The sequence below is a fragment of the Pongo abelii genome, chromosome 10 (genome assembly GCF_028885655.2).
Source record: "Pongo abelii isolate AG06213 chromosome 10, NHGRI_mPonAbe1-v2.0_pri, whole genome shotgun sequence".
Classification (NCBI taxonomy): Eukaryota; Metazoa; Chordata; class Mammalia; order Primates; family Hominidae; genus Pongo; species Pongo abelii.
Genome location: NC_071995.2, coordinates 96,942,555 through 96,969,277, shown reverse-complemented (window position 1 = coordinate 96,969,277; position 26,723 = coordinate 96,942,555). Strand labels below are relative to the sequence as shown.

The 26,723-nt window shown below is 44.3% G+C and overlaps 1 long non-coding RNA gene and 1 other non-coding gene across 5 annotated transcripts in view; both read left to right on the top strand.

The window, feature by feature from the left end:
- LOC103892113 (uncharacterized) overlaps window positions 1-26,723 on the top strand; it is a 148,698-nt gene that overhangs the window by 92,886 nt on the left and 29,089 nt on the right. The window contains exon 5 of one of the 4 annotated variants that reach the window (XR_008512087.1): window positions 2,565-8,529. The exons of the other annotated variants lie outside the window; for them this stretch is intronic. This is a non-coding gene — a long non-coding RNA (uncharacterized LOC103892113). Of the gene's footprint in view, window positions 1-2,564; window positions 8,530-26,723 lie in introns of those variants that run through there. 4 annotated transcript variants of the gene reach the window in all.
- LOC112136036 (U4 spliceosomal RNA) lies at window positions 3,930-4,072 on the top strand. Its single transcript, XR_002917237.2, has one exon. It is a non-coding gene; the product is annotated as a U4 spliceosomal RNA (small nuclear RNA).

Below are 26,723 nucleotides of genomic sequence, written 5' to 3'. Positions count from 1 at the left end.
AACAGTGCCTCCACCAGGGCTGGGCCACCTTTCCATGGCAACTCATTCAAAACTTGAAGCATCAGGTCCAACCTTGAACTCCAGCCCCGCAAAGATGGGGGAGTAACATGCTACAGTAACCTGTTCTTCAGGAGTCCATTATATCACTCAATCATGCCAGCGGCTTGTGGGTTATAAGGAACATGAAACCCCCATCGTATGTCCATCTGTAGTGCCCACTGTTATACCTGCTGTCCAGTGAAACGTGTTCCCTTATCACTTTCAACGGCCAGGGGATGGCCGTATAGAGCACATAAGTGTTGCAGGGTTTGAATGGTGTGTTGCTGGTTGGCCACCTTGCAAGGGTAGGCAAACAACAAGCCAGAGGCTGTGTCTACAGCCGTCAGTGCATATGTGTAGCCCTGCGCTTTTGGAAGTGGCCCAATGTAATCTATTTGCCATCTGGTCAAGGGCATCCATCCTACTGTCACTTGCTGTGTTACAGTGGGCAGCTGTCTCCGTCTGGGGTATGCCTGGGCGCATGCCTGGCACTTCCGGCAGTCCTCCAAAGTGTCCTGCGAAGGCAAAGACAGACCCCAGCACCTACTGACCTGTTACATCAGTTCAGTACATCAGTTCAGAAACTGTCCCAGTTTCCTGTGTAGCCACAAAGCTACATCTTGTGTAGGTGCCGACTCTAACCATCGGACCTTGGCTAAGGCATCCGCCTCATCATTACAGGGGGTGGCCAAAGGCACATGACCTGACACATAATAGTTACATCTTTCTGATGACCTATTTCCCAGAGGTCTTGCTACATCGCTTAGCCCCAAATGGGCCGATGGCCTACAAGCCAATTCAGCAGCCCCTCACAGGGTCACCGTTAATTTATACCCTACACAAACAGTAGTAGCTGAGAGCCAGGTGGGGAGCTTTTCTGTGTTGTGTCTGCTACCTCAGCCAGTAGTCACTTCATATATGTGGCACCCCATATATGGGGGTGCTAAAAGCACTCTAGCCAAAAGCACTCGGGGGCGCTGAGCCCAGCACAAGATCCCTCATGTGGGAGGTAAAACGTTCATCATCTGGCCCCTGGATATTCAGATCAAACATAGCCTGCCCATCTCCCGGAGTACCTGCACCAAATCAGAATATGATTGCCATTTACTCACAATTTTTGGTATTTCTCTGGCATCATTCCAAACAGTCCATATGGCTGCCATCAGCCACTCTATTAATGTCCACACTTTGCCCGTGTGCCAATGATTGGCACAGCTGCAGTGTCTGACGAAGGGAGGAGTGAGCTCTAATAGAGGCCAGCTTCTCCATCTCGGAGGCGAGCAAGAAATGCTATCAGCCCCCTCATCCCAAAGACGGAGTAGCCAGGCTGGCAGGGGCTCCCCTGGGCACTACCGACACTGTTTACTCAACTCCTGCAACTCAGTGGGGGTATAAGCACTATAAGAAGTGTGCTCCACCACTGTTGTAGGGGGTCCTGGGCTCTCCCCTGGGGTCCCATTGGCTCCTCATGTTCTACCTTCTGACGGATCACATGGCGAGCCCGCAGTGGAGGAGCCCCCTCCTCCTTAGCATCAGACCCAACAGAAGTGTCCGACTGGGACGACTGGCTGAAGATCGCACTAACAGCCATTGCTGACTCCTGTTCCAGGCTGTTTATCTGGGCCTCCAAGCGCCCTGCTTGTGCCTGCAGGTCCCCCACCCCCAGGTCCTGGTCCAAGCTGTGCACCTGGGCCCCCAGGCACGTGGCTTGCGCCAGGAGGTCCCTTACCTGTGGGACTGAGCACGTACTCTGCCTCGTGCAGTCAGAAATGCTCATCCGACTGCCAGCAAAGGTGCATTCCTTGTTGGTGCTGTGAGCTTCCAGCTGCTTCAGTGCCTTCTACGCACTAGCGGGAGACCCGTTACTGCCTCCCACATTTCCACTGGGGCCCATCCAAGCAGCACCTCTTGCCACTGGGTACCACAGCCCATGCTGCGGCCACATAGCCGACCCGGGAGCCCCAAGGGCTGAAGACTCACTCACCTCATCCTGCCGAGTTCGCCAATTGTCATGCTCAGGGTCAGGTTCCAGCCCCAGCTGAGGGCTGAGGAGAGTGAGTGGATGTGGGGCAGGGAGCTGGAAGAACACTCGAGAGACAGCAGGTAGTTGAGACATGGCTTTATTCAGCAGTCCCTCATAGGGTCAGTGTTACATTTATACCTACACAGACAATAGTGGCTGAGAGCCAGGTGGGGAGCTTCTCTATGTTGTGTCTACATGGCTATGATTATATGAGACATGGGAGTATGTGCGTACGCCCCAATCCCGCTGAGTCTTCTAGGCTGTTTTCCTCGGTCTATGCCTGCTGCCCTATGTCTACTTGGCTGCAGCACGGCCATGTTCCTTACACCTCCAAAGTGCTGGGATTACACGCATCAGCCACCATGCCTGGCCTCAATTTCTCTAACTTTTCTGTTTTTTCTCCTCCAAATCAAAATCTAAAATTTTCCTCTAGACTAGAGAAACAAAAACCAAAAATCATATTTTGAGCCAAGTGTTTTCCTTCTCTGTTTGATCACTTAAGCTTCCTCAGACTATCTTTTTGGGTTGGAATACTGCTTGAAGAAGTGCGTGAAATATGAAACAAATGCAGACCTATTCTTCGGCAACTTTGAGCTTGTGCAGGGAGACAGATTAAGGGAACTGGAAGAAAAACAAAGACCAAAGAGAATTGGAATGCATAGTGAATCTGCCTGAAAAATGTATCACAGACTTTACACATTGCACTGTAATATTAACAGCCTATGCTTGTCTGGCGATTTCCAGTTTCTAAAGTGCTTTTATGTCCATTACCTCGAGACCACCCTAAAGAGAAGGGCGGGACAGGCCTTGCTTTGTTTTTACGAAGAAGAGCTTAGGAGAGACTGAATGCTTAGCATGCAGCAACTCACCGTGTGCAACTCACCCTGTCAACATGGGAACTAGTATTTAAACCTGGCTCTGCTAGCCCCAAGTCCTAGTCTTTTTCTGCCTTACCACAAACTCCACCTACTTGGGTTACCCTGGAAAGGCGCCCAGTGTCCACACCCCTCTTCTAGTAGGACTCAAGGCTGTTGACTTGCATTCCTGGGCCGCCTGCAGGCCCACGCCCCCAGCATCTGCATACTATAAATGCTTTCTTCATGGAAGAACTCCAGACAGGGAAATATTTTGGTACTGGTCTGAATTAAATACCAAAGCCTTATTTGTAATTTGTGCTTAGGCTATGACATGTAAAGGATTCCAAAGGGCGACAAGTGTGAGCCCTTTTGGCATTCCTTCTTTGGGCAATGGGGAAGGAGATGGCAAGTCAAGGGAAGTTAGAGTTATCCAGCCCCGACAGTCCAGCTGCCAGGGCTTAAGCTGAATTGACAGTCAGAGGAAGAACTAGCAGAGAGCTCTGAATCAGATTTCAGTGGTTCTGCCTCAAATGGGAGTTTTTCATTGGTCTGGCAAGAGCCGTAGCTGGATTTAAAGTGAAACTGAGCCATGGACCCCGGGGGACAGCGCAGGATATTACAAATGACAGCTGCTTGTCTCAATAGCAACATCTGGTCAAGAGGCCTGATCCATGGCCCTTGGTATGTGAAGCATGGGGATGCATTGACATCCGGATTTGAGTATCTGAGGAAAGCTGTTTTAGAGCAGAGCAGAGACTCGAAGCGTTGGTTCTCATTCATTACTAGTCTTGTGATTTTGAATCAGGCACATGGCTTCTCTAAGCCTCAGTTTGCTTATCTGTAAACAGGAGAGTAATAGTACTTGCCTCTCAGATTCTTTTTTTTCTTTTGTCAAAAGCATTTTATAAGCTACAAAGGGGTTTAGAAATGTAGTTTATTACAATTGTTGTTACTTACAGGTCTGAATTTCCTGCAGGAAAAGGGGATAGAGAAGCATAAGAAATAATGGTAGCTTTGCACGGTGGCAGTACGGTAGCCCATGAGGTTTATCCGAGGCCCGATTATGGCTAGTTGAAAACGTTTCCCAATACCCTGCCATGATGATTTAAAATATAGTCGGCATGGGCAATTTTTGCAGTCTGTATTGAAACTGAACCGAAAAAAAAAAAAGAAGGAAATAAGGAAATAAGGGGAGGAACTGAAGAACTGAAAAAGGAGCAGAGATAACATCCTTTAAATTAATTTTTTAAGTGTTTTTAGGCACCTGGAGCCGTGCTAAGAGCTATAAAAATAAGGTTCAGAGATATCACTGTAGATTCAAGGACTTTGCAAGAAATGGTGCAAAACTGATAAGGAATGGGGTAGAGATGGGAGTTGGGGAGGACAGGAGTAACATTAATGGAGCATCTACGACGTCCAAGGCATTGCTGAGGATGCCATTATCTCAAGTAAGCCTTTGCATAGAGTATGCACCAGCCTCATTTTAGTGAGGAGGAAACCAAGACTCAGAGACATCGAGAAACTTGCTCAAGGTCACATGGCTAGTAAGTGATAGAGATGGGACTTGTCTGCCTCTAAAGCACATCCTCATATGCAGACAAATGAGTCAATAAAGAAAAGTATAAATTGGGTAATTCATAGGACATGTTATTAAAAAGGTGAAAGCTGAGAGAGAAAAAGAAAGCCCTGGCAGCTTGGTGACTGACTTCAGTCCTGTTTGCCTGGGACTTTCCCCATTTTAGAGTGAAAATCCTGTATCCTGGGAAGCCTCTCAGTCCCCGACAATCTGGGATTGTTGGTCACCCTACAGCTGATAGCTAATTGCTGGCTTATTTGCTACCAGTTGGGTCATGCTGTTGCCTTGGTGAACACAGGCGGAATATTGATATCAGATGAGGACTTTCAAGGATGTGATGGAACAAGACAAAAACAAGACAACTCTGTAATTATGCCTGAACAGAGATAAAAACAGACACTGTATAACTGCAAAAATGACCAAATACCCCCCTCTCCTGGCTAATGGGAGTGACTACTGCTTCTTCTTCAATCATAACTCTAGCCCTACCTCTTTTTTGTTTTGTTTTTTTGAGATGGAGTGTTGCTCTGTTGCCCAGGATGGAGTGCAGTGGCACGATCTCAGCTCACTGCAACCTCCACCTCCTGGGTTCAAGCAATTCTCCTGCCGAGCCTCCCGAGTAGCTGGGAATACAGGTGCATGCCACCATGCCTGGCTAGTTTTTGTATTTTTATTTTTATTTTTATTTTTTTAGTAGAGACAAGGTTTCATCATGTTGGCCAGGCTGGTCTCGAACTCCTGACCTTGTGATCCACCTGCCTCAGCCTCCCAAAGTGCTGGGATTACATGGGATTGCAGGTGTGAGCCACCGCGCCTGGCCAACTCTAGCCCTACTTCTATCCTCCTACCCACTAAATAAAAATGAAGATAATCATTAAATTTCCCTATGTTATATCTGACAGCTTCCATCCCGCACAGATCCCCCAGTTCCTTGAGTGCTCCCTGAAATCAGCTAACATACTGATTCAGCTGAAATCAGCCAACACTCCCATAACAAGCCCTTTCTAACGCTCTCTTTCTGAGACACTTCATGGATCCTCATGGTGTGAGCGGATCTACCATGAAGAGCAACCAATTCTGTCTGACATCAGATGCGTTCCTGGAGTGTCTTTGACTTGAGGGCATTGATGGGGCTTACACAAGGGCAATGTGTGAAGAGTGGCCACCCCTAGCTTGTGGTGTTATAATTTTCTGTTTCTGGGCTAGCTAGACCAGATGCTGCTTTAAAGCAGAAATTTGTACTAAAAATAACTAGCAGTTTTTGAGGGTTCTCACTTGCCAGGTACTGTACTAGGCTCTCTCCATGGACTGACCCATTTAATGCTCATCTGCACTTTGCAAAGTAGGTGCAATTATTCTTCTCGTATCATGGATGCAGAAGAGGCATCTGTATAAAACTACAGAAATTGCTTAGAGTAAGTGGCAGAGTCAGGATGACTCTAGAACCCTGCTGACACCCACCAAACATTCAGTGTTTGGGGGATGAATCAATGGCCAACATGTCTTCAAATGAGTCACAGAAGGTCCTGGACTAATGATAAGACTAAGTCCTCCTACTCTGGTTCAGGCATAGTTTTGAACACTTGACATGTATTCACTTACTTGACCCTCACAACAACCCCATGCAGTCAGTATTATTATTACTCCCAATTTACAGATAAGGAAAACTAAGGCCCAAAGGTGTATATAAAACATTTATTTCGCACTTATAATGAATACAATGCTTTCATATTTTCTTTTTCTTTCTTCACAACAGCCCTAAGAAGTATTGTATTTGATATAATCTAAGAGGCCATCAATTATAAGAAACACCATTGTGATTTTATGTGCCATTAAGAAAAAAAAACCCAACAATTACATTTATAAGAAGTCCTTGAATTGTATCCAGTTTTCAGAGACACTAAAATGAAAGGAAGAATGCATTTTAGAATTGATGAAATGGAATAGGTATTATTTATCCCCATTGTACAGATGCAGAAGCTGAGCCTTTGAAATGAGTGCATTTCTCAAAGTCACAAAATTGGCAAAAAGGGACTTGGATCTAGGTCCATAAAATATGCTTTTTCTTTAGAGTTATTCTAAATGTTATGGGTATCTTTGATCTCTGAATTTGAAGGAGGACTTACTGAGTGTGTCTGGCTCATTGGCACTCCTGAGGCAGAACACTTTTTAGGCAAGGGAGTACTACCTGTGCTGTTCAAATTACGTCTTGTGGGTGGCCAACTACCTCATCTGAATGCAGGTGAGCTTTTCTTCTTTGCTGGCCCCTGCCAGCTTGTGGGAACTGTCACGCTGGCCCCAGTCCCTTTGCTTGTGTTCTCAAGCCATTTGGGACCTGTTTGCAAGGCCTGCCATGCTCTCCCCAGAAAAGCCTCAATTATGTGGATAATAAACCTTTTCATATTCTTTTGGTATATGTGTGGCTTTATCAGTCTTGACATCCAGACCAAATTTCGAGTGGAGGTTCCTCCTGCTTCTGCAGAGTGGTTACAACTGGTCCCTAAGAAAAACTCAATGGAAGACCACATCATTTAAAAGCCATATAAAATTCTTTTAACAGAGAAAATATTAACCATGTCTTCCTAGCTATTTTTAAAACGAAGAGAGGTCGTGCTGTCAGCTTCCATGTTTAATTGAAAGTCTGTGGACACCTCTCAATGGTACTTCACTATGCTTTCCTCACAAGATCCAAAGGAGAGCTGGTGGCAGTGAGTGGCTTGGCCATCCTGCATGGGCCAGCACATGTGAGGATAAAGGCCAGAAAGGAAAAGACCTTCCATATTGTCAGTCAGAAGAGGCAAGGGCTAAGAGAATCTGGATGGCTTTAAAAGGTCCTTCTGGAGTGAACGAGAGATGCAATATATAAATCAGACAGAAAAAGGATAAAATACAAAAAAGATAAATTAGAGGGAAAGAGAGTTTGAAACTGAAGGGAAAATAGGTAAATTAGAAAGAAAAAGAAGAGGCTTGGCGCGGTGGCTCACGCCTGTAATCCCAGCACTTTGGGAGGCTGAGGCAGGTGGATCACGAGGTCAGGAGATACAGACCGTCCTAGCTAACACGGTGAAACCCTGTCTCTACTAAAAATACAAAAAATTAGCCAGGTGTGGTGGCGGGCGCCTGTAGTCCCAGCTACTCAGGAGGCTGAGGCAGGAGAATGGCATGAACCCGGGAGGCGGAGCTTGCAGTGAGCCGAGATCGCGCCACTGCACTCCAGACTGGGCGACAGAGCCAGACTCCGTCTCAAAAAAAAAGAAAAAGAAAAAGAAGAATGAAAAACTATACTGAATTAGCAGAGAAACGTGGCACATTGAGAAATGGAAAGAGAAATAAAAAAAGGAGTAATGGACAAGGAGAAGACGGTAACCAAGATAAACAATAATGTGAGGAAATGATATTCCCATCTAGTAGAGGCTTTTAATCGAGAACCATGAAGTTTTACCACATGAAGGTTAAAATACACCCACTTCTGGGGGGTGGTATAAATAGGGTAAGCTAGTTGCTGCTTGGACACGATTCACACAGTAATTACAAGGTCTAACAACACTGTTCCCAAGACTGAATCATTAATCACCATTTCCGATGATGTTGACAACCGTAATGAGAAAACCCATACCAATGCATTCTAGGTCAATTTCAAGCTCTGTTATAAGAGGTATGGAGAGAAATCGATGGTATATTATTTTCCTGATTCTGAGGCAACATTTCAAACAGCACAGTGTGAAAATATAAAGACAGTGCCCTTTTAAAGGTCAATAGTGATTTCCATTACAATCCCTGATTTATCATTCAGCCCAGAAGATTTATTCTAGGCTGGAATGTAACCTAAGAGTTTGCTCTACACAAGGGAAAAGCAAAGTAGAAAAAAAAAAAGCAAAACTACGCAGTGGTTTTAAGGGCCTTTCTCCCCCTTTACTCTTTCTCCTTCGAGTTCAAAAGGAAGGCACCTGAAAAGACCACATCTTCAAACATTTACATTTGGGTTTTTCTCTCTGTTTTATCCAAGTGATAAAATTATTTTTAACACCTCCATAGAAGCTCTGCACCCTCCTGGTAGGCTGGAAGATCTGGGGAAAATGCCTCTCCTTATGGCATCTTGAAGAAGTATTTTTGAAGAATGTTAAGGGTGTCTTCCTTGCTCTTCTCCTGTCTTCCTCTATCTTACCTTGCCAGCCAGAGAGAACTGCTGTCAGAGAATTCCTCAGGATCTTTGACCATCCAGGAAAAGAACAACTTCAAGACAGAGGATCTTGAATATTTAAGAAAGGGCTATTCTGTGTGGCCTCTGCTGACCAAGGCAAAGTTCCTACTACCTTCACCAGAAGCTCAGTGGCTTGGGAGTGATTTGGGCCAAATCAGGGAGCAAGCTGGCTGGGAAGCCTTAGAGCAAGCCACACAACCAAAGATAGATCAATGAAACTGATAGAAAACATTATTTCCTAGGGTTTTAATTTTTTTTCATAGTTATATTACTGGCCAATAGTATTGTGCATTCCAATACTGATGAAAAAAGGCTAAATTATTTAGGCTGCCTGAACCTCTGTTTATTTTGTTGACATGAGAGTGGTGCTTTCTCCTGTAATCATTAACATTGACCTGGTGGGCTTAATGCACGCAGCCAAATTCAGGCTCTCTACAGACACCATCTGAAAATAGGTGTATCTGAAGTCAAGGCAAGGTGGGGGTGGGAGAAGGGAAACTCCAGTCTTGATGTTTTATTCCACTGGAGAGACTGGGAGCCCCATTAGTTTACTGGTCTCTTGGTTTCCTCCCTCCCTCTGTCTGTGGGAGGTGAAGTGCTGCATTTTATCAGCGAGCATGGACTCACGAACTGTGCATTTGGGACTCACATCTTGCTGCCCTTGTTCTTGGGATGAGCTGTCCAGGAAACCTGTGTTCTTCTCTGCTCTCCTACTCCATAATTTTTAAGGAAAAAATTAGCTCCTCTACCCTCAAACAGAGAGAGACTGCTGAGATTTGAGGTCGAATTTATACAATTCTGAGATTGAGTATGATGGGGCCACTTACCAAGTTTTTTGATTTAAGCTTGATTGTTAATAAAGGTAAAATTTTGATCCTCTAACTACAGCCCCATTGCTTTACTACTCAATTTGTTCAGAAAGGAGAGGAGAGTGCTATTTATTGTGCCTCTTTAGGTTCCCCCAAAAGGCTGAAATTCTGACTTCCCTTAATCATCTTGGGAATTTAATACAAGTAGTTGATGGCATGGAGAGATTCTATAAGAGACTTGGTTCCATACTGGGTGGTTTCACTCATTTCCTGAATAATTTTTTTTTTTTTTTGTTAGAGTCAGGCTCTATCACCCAGGCTGGAGTGCAGTGGTGTGATCTCGGCTCACTGCAACCTACGCCTCCTGGGCTCAAGCAATCCTCCCGTCTCAGCTTCCTGATTAGCTGGGACTGCAGGCACACACCACCATACCCAGCTAGTTTTTGTGTTTTCTTAGAGATGTAATTTCACTTTGTTGCCTAGGCTGGTCTCGAACTCCTGAGCTCAAGCAATTCACCCACCTTTGCCTCCCAAAATGCTGGGATTACAGGTGTGAGCCACTGTGCCTGGCCCTGAACAAATATTTTTGGACACCTACAGTGTACTGGGACTGTGCCTCAGCCATGATCAAGACAGACAAAATCAAGAACTTCTAGAGGAGAAAAATAGCAACAATAAGAGGAAATTGTTATAAATTGTGATTATTCCTATGATGGAAATAAGAGAAGTGAAGAATAAGAGGCAGAGGGTGACTTTACATAGAATGAATCTGGTTAAAAGAAGTTCTCATCTTTGCACATTCTACCATTAATTAAAATTGCTTATGATATTTGAATGGATACAAAACCAATAGTTAATAAACATAGTGATTCCTTGATATATACTATTAGAATTTTTAGTCTCCCCATAATTGGCATGTTTCTACTAGACTTTTTACGTGTTGTCATACATTCATTTATTCAGTCAATGCATATTTTATGCCAGGAAATTTGCTAGGGGCTAAGGATGTAGGGATGAATAAGACCTTCTTGCCACCTCAAGGAACAAACTATCTATTTAGGAGAACTAGTGACATAAATAAATAAATATAATATGATGAGATAAGCTGTCATGAAACAGAGTAAGGAGTGATCAACTTGAGATAGAGAAGTTGGGGAATTTCAGGCAGAGGGGAATAAGCAACAAAACAACAAAAAGCATGACTTGTTTTTAAGTGGAGCAGGAGTGGGGGTGTGCTAAGGAGAGAGTATGGCTGAGGTACCAAGGTTCTGGAAAACTAGAGCGTTTCAGCATTACTCAGAAACATAGGCCCAATTCACCTTTTGCTTTGAACTTGTCCTTAAATGGAAGCTTAATTATTATTTTCATTTTAAAGGCCAACAAACCAAATCTCAAATGGGTGAAGTGCCTCATCTGGGTCACATGTTTGATAAGGAGAACAACCAGGTTAGAATGACCATGAATGTAAAATGATCTTACTGATATTGCTATTAGAGTATAGAAAGTCAGGGTTTCTAGATAGGTTTTAAAAAATGTATCCCACAAAGTACACGTTCTTGTTTCGTGCAAAATTTCTGCAGAATCTTCAGAAAAATACACAAAATCCCATGAAACTTTGATGGTGGTTGTGGATTTATCTGTGCTTTCTAATAAAATTTTAATTTTGAAGAGGATTAATTCTCAGCTAAAACATGGCAGCCAAAATTTAACAGTGAAAAGGAATGAGATTGAAAAACAAGGAAAAAAGTCAGTGTCTTGCTCCATTTTCTGTTGCTATAACAGAATGCCACAGATTAGGTAATGTTAAAGAAAAGTTTATTTAGTTCACAGTTCTGGAGGCTGGGAAGTCCAAAATCATGGTGCTGGCATCTGGTGAAAGCCTTCTTGCTGTGTCATAACATGACAGAGGGCATCACATGGTGAAGGGCAAGAGTGTGCCAGCTCAGGTCTCTTTTCCTCTTTTTATAAAGCCAGCAGTCCCATCACAGGGGTCCTACCATGATGAGCATGTCTAATCCTAATTACTTCTGAAAGGTCCCTCCTCCGAATTCCATCAACATATGAATTTGAGGATTAAGTTTCCAGCAAATGAAATTTGGGAGACACATGTAAACCATAGCAGTCAGTTTAATTTTTATTTCAATTGGCCAGAGGGAAAATAATTTCTTGCTTAAACTTTTTTTTGGGTAGAGTTAAAAGACATTTTCTAAAATATCCAGGGCAGTCTTTGGTGAATAGGTCTTGGTATGTATTTAGGAGGATAGTTAGAGAAAAGGAGGGCTTTAAAAGTGACTTATGCGCTATCTCTACTAATTGTTTTTAATTAGGAGGGATTCGTGATGCAGAGTACTATTTTTTTCTCCCTATGCATGTCCAAAGCAGAAGCAGTGTTGTGTGTGTGCTGAGGCATATCAAAGCCTGGCTGAACCTTCCTTAGCAGGTCTGGTAGTTTGATGTTAGTTCAAAGGAAACCTCCAGTCCCAAAGACTTTTTAATTTCTTTCTGCAAAATAAATTAAATGCTAAAAAGCCAAAAGCCAATATAAACCTCTCTGTGCCTCTGTATGTGAATGATATAAGCAAGTTGTTTCTCTCCAAAGTATTCTTTGGAAATGCATGTTTTTCTTGTGCATAGCATATATTTACATGATGTTCAACATATGATGCAATCTTGGATAGACGGACCAAGAAGGTGGGGGCTGCTGCTGAAGATGGCTCAGCTCACAGTTTTGTGCTTGGCTCAAAGTGGGGCACTGCGGGAGGCTGAATGATTGTATGCTATGCCATACTTTATTCTTCACATTGAAGTCTTCTTGTTTTTTAAATTACATTTTAATTTTTTTTCTTGTAGTTAGAAATGGGGTCTACCTATGTTTCCCAGGCTGGTCTCAAATTCCTGGGCTCAAGTGATCCTCCTGTGTCAGCCTCCCAAAGTGCTGGGATAATAGGCATGAGCCACTGCACCCAGCCACATTGAAATTTTATTTTCTTTTCTTGACAGAGTCTCGCTCTGTCACCCAGACTGGAGTGCAGTGGTACAATCTACACTACAACTTCCACCTCCTGGGCTCAAGCGATTCTCCTGCTTCACCCTCCTGAGTAGCTGGCATTACAGGCACATGCCACCACACCCAGCTAATTTTTGTATTATTGGTAGAGACGGGGTTTGGTCAGGCTGGTTTCGAACTCCTGACCTCAAGTGATCTGCCTGCCTCGCCTCCCAAAGTGCTGGGATTACAAGCGTGAGATACCATGCCTGGCCACACATTGAAGTTTTCTAAGGCACACCTATAAGCATGTCATCCTCTCCACCAGGTGAATAAAGAAAAACATCCTACATTTGACCTATAGGTTCTGCAGGGTCTTACCCTTTCCTCACTTTCCAGCCCCACCTAATACCATCCTCGTTCTTCTGTTTCTTCACCTTCCTCTTACCACAGGGCCTCTGCATGACCATTTCCTTTCTCACGGAATTGACTTTCTGACCTCTTTGCATTGCATAACTCCTATTATTGTTTAGATCTCAGCTATCATCACTGCTTTATACAAATCTTTTCTGATGTCCTTGTACAGTTCAAACCTATTACATGCTCCCAGACCACGATGCACCTCCTTTTACGGTGTCATCATCATTGCTGTAGTTACACAGTTATTTGTGTGATCAGCTAATTCATATCTATCTCCCCCACTAGACTGTAGTCTTTATGGGCCATGAGACTGTCTCTTTTCACTCACTGTTACATCTCCTGTGTCAAACACAGATTCATTACGGGTGCTTAATAGATATTTCTTGCATGAATCAGCAAATGAATAACAAAGCCAGTAGATTTCAGAAAAAGTTGGGTAGAAGCGGTGTGGCATGGTGGAAAGAGCACTGGCCTAATGTCAAGAGCCCAGAGCACTACACTTACTAAGTCAATAAACCAAGTATTAATTTGACCTCCTATGAGCTTCACACAGTGGATACCCAGGTTGGTGAGAAGACTAAGATGCCATCTTTGCCCTTGAGGACTGCATTGTCTGCTTAGGGAAACAGAAACACAAATTGGTCCTTAAAATACATTGTGGTAGGTACCATGATGAGCATATCAAAGTCACGGTGTGTGTGTGTAGGTGTGTATGCATAAACAATAGCATTGGCTTTAGCTTGGGTGGTTAGGTCAGGCATCACAGAGGAGACCCCTTTCACTTGGGTCTTTAAGGACAACAGGAGTTTGATTTTTGACTCTGGGAAAGTAATTCATCCTCATTCATTCCACAAATAATTTTGAGAACTAATCAATAGGGATTATCATTTAATTTTCTGAAGACTCAGGTTTTTCATCTGTAAATGTGGCAATGATGCAATTTTTTTCTTTTGAGCCAGCGTCTCCCTCTGTTGTTTACACTAGAGTCCAGTGGCGTGATCATGGCTTATTGCAGCCTTGACTGCCCAGGCTCAAGCAGATCCTCCTACCTCAGTCTCCTGAGTCACTGGGACTACAGGCATGAGCTACTACACTCAGCAAATTTTTGTTTTTTTTGTAGAGATAAGGTATCTGTATGTTGCCCAGGCTGGTCTTGAACTCCTGGGCTCAAGCAATCCTCCCATCTTGGCCTCCCAAAGTGCTTGGATTACAGGTGTGAGCCACTGCACAACCAGGCAATGACAGAGTTTTCCCTGCCTACCTCACAGTGCTTGTGGTGGTTTGGTATTGGAACTCATCATCATCCTTTCCAACCTCCATAGGGCACCTTCCAGAACTACAGAAACTGGAAAGGTAGGCACTACATTTCCAAGACTCTCTTGCAGCTAGGGTTACAACCATGATTTAGGTTTCTCCTAGTTCCAATAACTCATCATATGAAAGATGGATGTTAGGTGGAAGCCATCTTCTTGTTGCTTTGCTGCTTTGACTGTTTGGGCTGGTGAGCCTGGTCACAGAGGCATTTTCCCCCTGCAGCAATGTTCCAGTGCTTACTACCTAGTTCTGAGGGTGCTGAGAGGTATTTGCAGCACCAATGACTTCCCTATCCTTGTTTTGCAAGCTCAGTGGTATGTCCTTGAACTCAATAGTTCCAGGAGTGGCCTCTCCACGGACCCTTGTAACTGATTCTGGCAAAGTGGGGACCAGTTCAACAGTGTTGTTTAGGTGGTCATTCCTGGAGGCCCAGTTTAGACCCATTCTTCTAGCCCTCCAACAATTTTGTAAGAGATGAATTTTTTGGGCCAAGTGCGGTGGCTCATGCCTGTAATCCCAGCACTTTGGGAGGCTGAGGCAGGCGGATCACGAGGTCAGGAGATCGAGACCATTCTGGCTAACATGGTGAAACCCTGTCTCTACTAAAAATACAAAAAAATTAGCCAGGCGTGGTGGCGGGCGCCTGTGGTCCCAGCCTCTCAGGAGGCTGAGGCAGTAGAATGGCGTGAACTCGGGAGATGGAGCTTGCAGTGAGCCGAGATTGCGCCACTGCACTCCAGCCTGGGCAATAGAGCGAGCCTCCATCTCAAAAAAAAAAAAAAAAAGAGATGAATTTTTTGGATTACAATTTTTCTGATTAAAATAACTGGAGTGCTGTCTTCAGTCTCCTTTTACTGAAGTCTAACTCATAAAAGGCTAGTGTGCTGTACCAGTGAGGCAATAAGTGTAAAAGCACCGTTCATTCATAATTTATTCAATAGATACTTTTTGAGTATCTACTATGACCAGATACCGAGCTCAGTGCTTGGAGATACAAGAGTGAATAAGAGAATACAGTCCTTGAATCATGGAGCTTATGCCCTACGGGAGGAAGCAAACAGGAAATAAGTGAAAAACACTGAAGATAATTACAGATGGTGACAAATGTTATGAAGAACATATAAAAGGGATTGAGCTAGAGGATACAAGGCAGTGGGAGGAGGAGAACTTAGAGGAATTGGAATAGATGTCTCTGAAAAGGTGACAACTAAAGAAGCAGTTATATGAATGTGTGTGTGTGTGTGTGTATGTGCACGCACGTGCACGTGTGCGCAAATTCATGTGTATAGCCAGGGTAGCAAGAATACTCCAAGCCGAGGGAACAGCATACGCAAAGGCTCAAGGTTATTGTATAAACAGCGATATTGCTGGCTTGAAGGTGAAAACTTCCTACACTGGGTGGGTAAGCTCAAGGTGACATTGTAGAGCCTGTGGTTTATTGTTGGTATTTCCTGTTGGCCCTTTCAACTCTTTCTCTTACACAAACAGCTCCTTCCACAACACTTCTGGAAACTTCTGCTGCCCATTCAATAAACTCATTCACTCAACACATATTTATGAAGCACTTGCCACGTCTCAGAGTAGTGCTGTGCACTGAGAATAGATATGTACATAACTAAGACATGGTCTCTGCCCTTGAAGAGCTTACAGGCTCCATCTGGGCCTGCTAATCTCCAGATTTTAGACACTTTACTTTCTTTCTGTCCTTATTAAAATGACTAATCCTGTGTCCCCACCTTCAGAACTCAGCTGACCTGCTAGCCAGGTTTCTAAAAATACACTAGCAATTTAATTCCACTCCATACTCCTGTTAGCATATGGTGGTTGTCAAATGAACATGGCATGCAGAAGGGAATGCAATTGCAAGCCCAGGAAAAGACTTGGCAGGGGGACCTTATTTTGGTGAATTTACCAGAGTCCAAGATTTAGTCCTCAGCCTTGTAGTCTCAGAGACCTGACTGGCCAAGGGTACCTGAAAGCAGATTCATCTTTCTGGGATGGGCACATGAACCAAGTCCACAGAGAGTCATCAATGAAACCAGAAAGACTCTTCTTAATCTCCATCAAGAACTATCAATGTCAAGCAAACTGGCCACTGGACTTTAGGTGTGTCCTGACCCAGAACATTCTTTCCCTAAAGGCACGCTACAGGGGAAGGCACAGAAGACATTGCTTGGTAAACTTGGAATCAGTACCAGGGTGTGAGTACCGTGCTTAATGACACAGTTTCTGCTTTGTGCTCTTCCTCGCCAGAAAAATACTTGCTCTAGGGCTCCTTGGGCAGTGTCCGCATCTGCCTCAGTGGCTCCCCTTTTCCAAACTCGTGGGGTCAGTCAATCCCACCTCTGAGTCCCAGTTTTCTGGATGTGTCAACAAAGGGATGCACTTATATGCTGTCCTTGCCATCATTCCCCCCTTGTGCACATGGCAGACATTACTAATCGATTGTAGCTCTCTTTCCTGCTAGACTCAGAAGAAGTCTCAAAAATCCTCTATGCAGCACTCCAGGGAACCAGTCATTTGACTGGAATTGGCATGTTGAATGTAAAAGACTTCTCTCCCTGGGTCATAAGTTTGGTTAGAGTCTATCCTTGCTTATGATGACTTACATACCAATGTTGCTTTTTATTCTCGGAGGGCAAGTCCAAATTCTTGGTGGGGAGCATGACTGCCCTTCATGTACCACTTCCATGAGATAATTACCATTTTACCAGGACCTTCAATGTTTTCATTTATTCATTCTGTGAATATCTATGGGGAGCTATTCAGTGCCAGGTTCTGGGTCTTACTGATGAACACTGCCATCCTGAGGCTTAGGGTTGAGAGGCCAGAACCTAGGAATGGTTCTTAAGATAGCAACTTGAAGCAGACCCACTGCAGAGCCCATACTGGGTTCCAGTGCTCCTCCAGAGGAAGGCACCTGTTTTCCTCAAGGTACGGCTTGTCCTTTGAAACTCTGGCATCCAAACCCATTACTGATGAGTTCCTTTCAGATTATAAATTTTATTTTCTCCTTTGAGTTGTGTCCCCAGGGGGCCCATTCTTATTTACAAAACTATGCCATGGTGCCTGAACTTGGTTCCTGGAACACAAGGCTTTTAATGAAGTGACAATCACATGTACCCTTGCCTTCCAAAGAAAACCACATCCCAATAAATGTCTGTTATAATGTATTAAAATAAGGAGAGGAAGCAATGAGTCCACTGCACAAGTCAAAAAGTAGTAGGACAAACAAACAAACAAAATCCCTTAGGAGGAAGTGAATAACCTAGAAGGAACAGAGTCAGCTGGAAGGGCAGGACCAGCTTAGTGGGTTAAAAATAGCAGGGAAGCAAGCACTGCTGCCGAGCCTCCTTTTCCTGCCTCCTCCCTGTGGATAAGACAATATGTTAAGGCTAATGGGTTAGGGAAAGTTACTGCACAGGCAACTCTGTCTGCCATCCACTTTGAGTTACCGCTGTGTAGTTCCTGCTTCCTATGCTGGGGAGAGGCAAGCACTTTGCCTGTGTCCTGTAGTGTTCTTCTGTTGACAGGTGACGTGGGGCTCAGATATTTGCAGCTGGGGGCCTCTCTACCAGTTTCTTCCTCTTGCTTCCTTCCAGAAAAGTTTGTCCTTGGAAATGATGGGTATTTAGAAGTGGCCTACTTTCATGTCAAGAAAGAAAGTAAGAGAGAGAGAGAGAGAGAGGAGAATGGAGGTAAAGGAAAAGCAGAAAGAGGCATTATAACAGAACATTAAGGGCTTGGGTCAAGGGGTCCGACCTGGTTCAAATTCTGACTTTGCCATTTACTAGTTTTGAGTTGCTGGACATGCTATTTAACCTCCCCAAGCTTCAGTTTCTTCCTCTATAAAATGGAGATAATTATTGGTCACAAGGAGTTGTAAATGAGATGAGAGCAAAAAGCCTGGGAGGCAGCAAGGACTCAAAAATGGTGTCTATCACAATCATGATGTCATGCTGGTGCTGTTGCTATTGATAATGGTGACACTGGCAACCACCTCTTGGGGCTTTGGTTTTGTTATTTATGAGTGACTTGGACCAGGCAGTCCATGAAATCCCTTCTGAGAGTCCACACTTTCATGTTGAAGAGCAACAAGACATAGTAGGTTTAAAATAAAAGACAAGCATGATTGACATTTGAATAGTACATCAGGCTTGCAAGTCACTTTTATATACATTTTCATTAGAACCTCATAGCAATTCAGTGACTAGTGGTAATGACTTCAGTTTACAGACAAGGAAACTGAGGGTCAGAAAAGTCAAGTGATCGACTTGACTTGATCGACTCAAGGTCAGGAGGTTACAAAGTGGCGGAATCAAGACCCATCTGTCCAACACGATACCAGAGTGCATTTAAGGTTCCCTGAACTGGCATTCACATCTGTACTGCTGTGTTTCTGCTCATCCTCTTTCCTCGGCCTAGAACATTCTCCCCATCAAAATGTCCCTTCCCAAATTCTATCAGTGCCTTTTCTAGGCTTTGAGAGCATGTACTGTGTACACGCTGCTATCACTGCATTTCATCCCCTATGGCTGTCCCCTTCACTGCATGGGGCAGCCCTGTAAGACAGAACCCAGTTTGTATTTATCTTTCCATTCCTAGTTCCTGTCACATCATCTGACGTGTAGTAGGTTATCCATAAATTTTCAACCAGTGAAATGTGTATAAATGATGCACATTGCCCATCAGCCTGGCTGGGCAAAGAGATATATTTGATGTGGTATAAAAATATTGGGAAATCAATCCATTTTTGAGATGGCCTACATGAATCATCATTAAAAAAAATAAGACCTCAGTCTTTGAAACTTGTATAACATTTTTTTTTAAACCCATTAAAAATGACAATCCCCCTTCTTGGAAATTTTGGTTGGTCACTGTTTTCAAGGCGGCATTCAGAACCAAAATTACATCTGAAGGGCTAAATTAGATGAATATCATTCAATTCCAGGTAGACCACAAACAGAGACCAACACAAAATGATGTGTTGTGAGTGATGCGTTTGATGGAGACCTTACTTCTTTAAGGTCTGTTTTTATTTCTTTCTCATCCTGGGCTTACAGATCATTTATTTTATCCCCCGAAGGCTCAATCTGATGGTTGTTTTAGAGTACTCTGATAAGATTTTAAATGTCACAGCTCTGTGGAGGAGGAGGCGATTCAAGGTTAATGAGAACCCAGACCACACTGAGTGTAAATCCAGTCTTTGGATTGACAGCCATGGGTGACAGGGACTGGAAATGCCTGTGCACAAATAATGGATGCAGTTTGACCTTTACCTGTTGAAGCAAATGAGCTGACTCATTCTGAGCTAGATAGAACTCTGCTGGGATTAAAGTTTCAGGAAGATCAGCTGGTGATTAAGTTGTGATGGTTAGAGCCAAAGAATCCGAGAGCCAGAAGGAACCTTGAGGGATCTCTTGTGTATATATATATATATGTGTGTGTGTGTGTGTGTGTGTGTGTGTGTGTGTGTGTGTATTACATGTGCATATGCATATGTATATTTGTGTATATATAATACGTATATGTGTATGTATGTGTATTGCCATCTCATCCCCTCTATGCTTAAGGCATTTAAGCATAGAAGGATTTGCAGAGATATACTCAAGGGATTTGTGAAACCCATGAAATTGTGTGCAAAATGTAGTGTGCATATGTACAATTTTCACCATCTTCTCAAAATAGGTCCCTGTATGGTGGATTGTTTCTTCCCCATTCTTTTTTTTTTTTTCTGTTTTCTTTTTTTCTTCTCCATTCTTTATTTACTGTTGAGGAGAAGGAATTTTTATTTTACTCCCCAGAAGCATACAGCACGGGAACATTCCCTCGGCCACCTGGCTCACTCCTCCTGGGGGGCCATTTCTCTGGTTAGGGAAGGAACTGAGAGTGCTTGGGTCAAGGGGTCTCGCTTCTAAGTGCCTGCTTGGCTCCTATCCAGCTGCATGGGTGTGTGATCTGTGTGGCTGCACAGGGCACTGTGTTCAGAAGGGCCTCATGCTTGGTTTAATGCCCTGCTGTTGCCCTTTTGAAATTATTAACAACTTTTGAACAAGGGGCCCCACGTCTTCATTTGGCACTTGTCCTTGAAAATTGTGCGGCCAGTTCTGCCTGAGAGGGCACATTGTCATCTGCTCTCCAATAAGGGGAAGGCTCTGCCCTTGCGAGAGGAGGCCTGACGTTTTGGAGGAGTAAATTTCAATTTACAAGGGATGTTTTAGGAAGCCCCTTTGACTATAGAACCAAGGTTTGCTCTCCCCCTAGCTCCATTGGCATGGTGGGTGTTTGAGAAGCAGCGTTGCATGGTGGTTATAAGTGTGGGCCACTGCTGGGTACAAATCCCAGTTCTGCCACCTTCTGGGTATTCAACCTTGGGCAAATGATTCAACTTCATGTGCCTCAGTTTCCTATCCTGTAAAGCTTGGGTAACACTATTAAATGACTTAACATATCTAAGTACTCATGGTTCCTAGAACATAATGTTATTAATAATAGATATTATAATTTTATCACCAGGACTCCTGTACCTTACTTATTACTTGATTTGGAATTCAGAAGGGGAAGACAGGGAGTGACTTATGGGGCTCTCTAAAACCTCAGCAGACCCTATGTCTTGAAACAGATTAAGAACTGCTGTTAGTTTATTTATTTATTTTTTTGAGACAGGTTCTCACTCTTTCGCCCAGGCTGGAGTGCAGTGGTGCGATCTTGGCTCATTGCAGCCTCCGCCTCCTGGGTTCAAGCGATTCTCCTGCCTCAGCCTCCCAAGTAGCTGGGACTACAGGCATGAGTCACCATGCCCAGCTACACTGTTAGGTTTTTAAAGAAGAGTCTGTCCCTGCCCTCAAGGAGCTTGTGAATTCATAATCTAAAAACTGACACTCTGGGGTAACAGGGGATAAGAACTTTATAAGAGTTAAAAACTAAATCCTTTAGGCTCAGCCAGTGACAGATGAACCCCTCTCATTAAAAGAAGACTCTTTTATCCTGTCTTTGTAACATCCTCCAAGGGTACATGGATGGGTATTCTCCTTCCCTAGACAATAGCTGCAAGCATGTGTCTGAGAGGATGATGTATTTATAAGAGATTTGGTTTTCAACCCAATAAATCAGGCCCAGTGCAGTGTTCAGGCAGAGCTGTGAGCCGGTGACTGGCCTAGTAATTGTCTAGAATCATCTTGATTGTTCTCTGAACTCCAAAGGGGGATGATTATTCTTTCACAGCATTTTTGACCTCAGGAAGCTTATGGGCTAGCGAGGCAACCAAAATATAGGCAAGGATTAAGCAGGGTGTGCAAGGGGTAGGGACGTGGGTAGGAGAGGGGGTACTTTAGCCAACAGGGAGAGCTTCACAGAGGAGTTGAACTCACCTAAAGTAAGAGTAGAGTTTCCATGGCAGACGTGTAGGTGCAGAGTGTGTGTGTGTGTGTGTGTGTGTGTGTAATGAATCTTTTAAGAAAAGAGGAATTTAAAAATATTAATATGTAGCTATAGCTTGTTCTCATGGTGGTGATTGCTTTCATTTTGGACTCATCGGCGCTGTAAAGGAAAATCTTAATTTAAATACTCTTCCCAACAAAGACTCCCCTGCCCTTCTTTTCTCCCTAGAATGCCTTTATTTCCTTTAAAACCATCCTTACTTGTGATTCATATCTGATTTAACAAAATTTCTCCCCGGGAGTTTATCTCTGGTAAATAGTTTTCTAGAGGACCATGAAGGCATAAAGATCTGAGAAGCCCCAAATGGCTTTGAAGTGCTCTGAGTGTAGATGCCGTGGGGGGAAGTGGGAAGGAAGGAAGGATGACTCAGCAGAGAGAGGCCCGGTGTGAGCAGCAGACAACGCCCACAGCTGAGGCCTCAACAGGAGGCCACTCACAGCTTTGCAGGCAAGCCTTTGGCTTCTGTGGGGTGGACTTTGTGAAAAGACAAAGAAGAAATGCCTCAAAATAGGTCTCAGATTAGGACTTAGAACAACATCTCTGCTGAAACCGTTTGTCTACGAGTAAAACTAGTGACGGGGCCCTACTGTACTGAACCTGCAAGAAGTTTGCTGGGTATGAAGGTGTCCTCCGCCCGTGAGGAGACCTCAATTTTGTCCCTGTGCTGCTGTGGACTTTATGACTTAGGGCAAGCCCTCTAATTTCTCGGATCTCAGTTTCCACATCTGTGAAGCGGTGCCCCTGTCTCACAGCAATCCCAAATGAGATGTTTGTAAATTGTCAAGAACTTTGGGTGTTATTTTTCCACTTCATTATAGATTTACTCTACACCATGCAGCATGTTTGGAAGCTACCTGAAAACAGGAAGAAATTAGACCAAATTAAACAAAAAGCAAAAGAAAAACTGGGGGATCCCTTTGAAGCCAAATAAGAACTTGGAGAGCTTGTAACTGTGATCACCCCTACAGCCAGAAAGCCTCAGGAAAATGGCAGAAGCTCTGTTTAGGGGACCACAGGCCTGTGTCAAAACGGACAGAAATGGTTTCTGTTGAAATTATATATCAGTGCTACAGTAAGGACACCTGCCTCCCTTCCTCCCTCCCTCCCTCCCTCCCTCCCATTTCTTGTCTGTTATATGATGGGCATGGTGCTAAGAAAATGTGGGAGTTCACAACCCAAAGTGGGGAGAGGTCTTTAAACCTGCCACCACGACACAAGGCAGAAATAGCTGGAATAGGAGTTGAGGGTTCTAGGTGCAGCTGGACACCAAGGAAGGGGCTCCCAAGACTGATGGTGGCAGTTAAGGAGTTGTTCCTTTCATTTCGGCCTGTTTATTAAGGTTTGAGTTCATATTTTGTTTGCACATGTTTGTTTATTTCTGTATTTACTTTTTGAGATGGAGTCTTACTGTGTCTTTCAGGCTGGAGTGCAGTGGCATGATCTCGGCTCACTGCAACCTCCGCCTCCCGGGTTCAGGTGATTCTCCTGCCTCAGCCTCTCGAGCAGCTGGGATTACAGGTGTGCACCACCATGCCCGACTAATTTTTGTATTTTTAGTAGAGATGGGGTTTCCCCATGTTGCCCAGGCTGGTCTCAAACTTCTGACCTCAGGTGATCCGCCCGCCTCGGCCTCCCAAAGTGCTGGGATTATAGGCATGAGCCACCGCTCCCGGCCTGTATTTGTTTATTCAATATTTATTTGTAAAGTGTTAGAAGCTGGCTTTATACTGTAGACCTGGTGGACCACATCTGACCTTCATTTTGCCAGAACATACACGGACACCTGACTTTTTGAGATCTTTTCGGACAAAACTCTCTCCTTGGTGCAAGATGCAAGGAGGGTGCTTCCCTTTGGCCTAAAGTATACAGTGCTTGCATGGGTTTAGGAACAGTTCACCAAACCCTGGTCTTTGTCTCAACATACCCCTGTTCATTTTATGCTAATTCAATTCACTTCACTTTACTCCAACTCAATTACATTTTTTTTTTGAGATGGAGTCTGGCTCTGTTGCCCAGGCTGGAGTGCGGTGGTGCGATCTCGGGTCACTGCAACCACCGCCTCCCAGGTTCAAGAGATTCTCGCACCTCAGCCACCCGAGTAGCTGGGACTACAGGCGTGCACCATGACACCCGGCTAATTTTTTGTATTTTTAGTAGAGATGAGGTTTCACCATGTTGCCAGGCTGGTCTTGAACTCCTGACCTCAGATGATCCGCCCGCCTCGCCCTCCCGAAGTGTTGGTATTACAAGCGTGAGCCACCACGCCCGGCCCAATTACATTTAATTCAACTCAATTTGGTTCGGAATATTTCCGAGCATTTGCAAGGCGCTTCAGGTCCAAGGACAACCAAAGCGCGGATCAGTTTCCTGGTTCTGACAGTCTCCATTGTGGCCACTGGGTGGCAGTGTGTCACACGGAATGTTCATTCCGTGGGGCTGCCGAGTGGCTCCTCCCCCAGGCCTGAGGCTCAGAGATTGTTGCCTCTTACTTGGATTTGTTTAATGTACACTTTCAAATTGAAGCGACAGCTGGTATTATAGCCGTGCGTGTGCAGTATATGTGCTTAATTATACTGTGGAATTAAATTCAAAAGGGTGAGAATGTGGTTACATGTGTATGTTTCCAAAGCCGGTTCGAGTTCGCAGCTTCTGCCTGGGGCTCAGTCAGGGATGAGGAAAGTGGAGAGGAAGCAGAGGGAAGCCTCAGACCCAGCGGCAGGTGGTATCAAAAGGAAACTGCAAATTTGGCTTCCTGGGCCACTGACGGCCACAGCCCCGAGGTTCCCTTCCCTGCCTACCTGCTGCCTGAGGGTTTTTCTGGAACGGTCAGATTTTTATTATTTGTTTTTTCCAGTATCATGGGCATAAAATGGTATCTAAATGTGATTTCAATTTTGTGTTTCCATTTTACCTGTGAGGCTGAACATCTTTCCACAAGTTCATTGGCCATTCCTTGTGGAGTAAATGATGGTCTCATTTTTATCTGCTCAGATTTCAATGTACCCATTGTTAGTTTTTTTTTTTTTTTTTAAACAAATGTTCTCACATAACAAAACCTGTCCGTGATATTTTTCATACCAGCCAAGATGCTTTTGGCCTCAAGTTACAAAACACCCAACTAACAATAGCTTAAATAACAAAGATGGCCAAGCTCGGTGGCTCATGCCTGTAATCCTAGAACTTTGGGAGACCAAGGCGGGTGGATCACCTGAGGTCAGGAGTTTGAGACCAGCCTGGCCAACATGGTGAAACCCTGTTTCTACTAAAAATACAAAAAAATTAGCTGGGTGTGGTGGCACGTGCCTGTAATCCCAGCTACTCAGGAGGCTGAGATGGGACAATCGCTTGAACCTGGGAGGTGGGGGTTGCAGTGAGCCGATATTGCGCCACTGCACTCCAGGCTGGGCCACAGAGCAAGATTCCGTCTCAAAACCAAAAACAGAAACAAAACAAATAAACCCCCCAAGTCCCCAAACAACAACAACAACAACAACAACAACAAAACAAAGACATAGAGTCATCTCATAAAATAAGAATCATGGCTGTAGGTGGTTCCGGGGTAGGTTTAGAGGTGGTTGTAGACCCAGCTGTCCCTGTATTTTTTTTTCGCCATCCTCAGTATGTTGGCCAGATCTCTTCTGGTGGTCCCAAGACCTCTGCTGCACTTCCAAGGAGCATGTTCTTATTCTACATAAGTAGGAAGCAGGAAGGAGGATGGCAGGAGCCAAAACTGAGCCTTTGCCTTCTGTTATCTTTGACTAGGGATCACATTCTTTCTTAGAATCCTCTTGAAGTCTTGCCCTATATCTCATAAGCCAGAACTGGTCACATGCCTTTATTAGATGAATTGTGGGCAGCCACCACAATCTACCTCATGGGGCTGTACTGCACACCTAAGCTGGGCGTTGCTGATGGAATGAGGCATTATAGATCCAGAGAGAAGGAAGGCGTATTAGATTTTAATTTATAATAACCCATCCAAGACCCAGGGTCTTAGACTGACAGATCCCAATACAAAGGTCAACATCTTGGAGGATTTCTAAAATTAGATTCTTGTTTACTCCTAAAATGAAGCTGTGTTCTTCCCTCTGGGGCTGCATGAGGTTAAGGGGCTCTCAAAAGGTGGAAGAAAAAACATTACTTGGAGATTTCACATTTCTGCATAGGAATTTACTAGGCTCTGATGTGTGTGTTCTAAAATTAAAACTAAGTCTTAGTGTAAGGTTTAGGCCCGTCTCAGTTCATCCATGGGAGCTGGGCAGATTGCTGCCCAAACAAAATCCAGTGGCATGGACAAAGGGGGAAATGGCTGTGGGTAGGCAGCCAACTGTGCCTCCCTCTCCCCAAATAAAAAATAATCGGATAATTAGTCCTCTGTCCCGCTGTTTCCCCCATGGCCTGCTTCACAGCTCTCTCCCTTGGACTTCCCTCCACCACACTTCTTTGGTGGGTCACTTTTCTAAAAACCATGTCTTCCTCTTTTTGCTTTCTGTCTCTCCTTTTGCAAAAGCCTGATCCTTCAGTAACTTCCTAAGAGATAATGCATAAGAGATACAAGCTGAACCTTGCTTGTGTGAGAATGTCAATATTCTATCCTCACATTAGACTCGTCATTTGGTTGGAATAGAATGATAGGCTTCAAATAATTTTTTTTTTTTTTTTGAGACCGAGTCTCACTCTGCTGCCCAGGCTAGAGTGCAGTGGCACGATCTCAGCTCACTGCAACCTCTGCCTCCTGGGTTCAAGCAATTCTCCTGCCTCAGCCTCCCAAGTAGCTGGGACTACAGACATGTGCCACCATGCCTGCCTAATTTTTGCACTTTTTTTTTTTTTTTTTTGAGACAGAGTCTCACTCTGTCCCCCAGGCTGGAGTGCAGTGGCATGATCTTGGCTGATTGCAACCTCCACATCCCCATTCAAGCCATTCTCCTGGCTCAGCCACCCAAGTAGCTGGGATTACAGGCACATACCACCACGTCCGGCCTAATTTTTGTATTTTTAGTAGAGACAGGGTTTTGCCATATTGGCCAGACTGGTCTCAAACTCCTGGCCTCATGT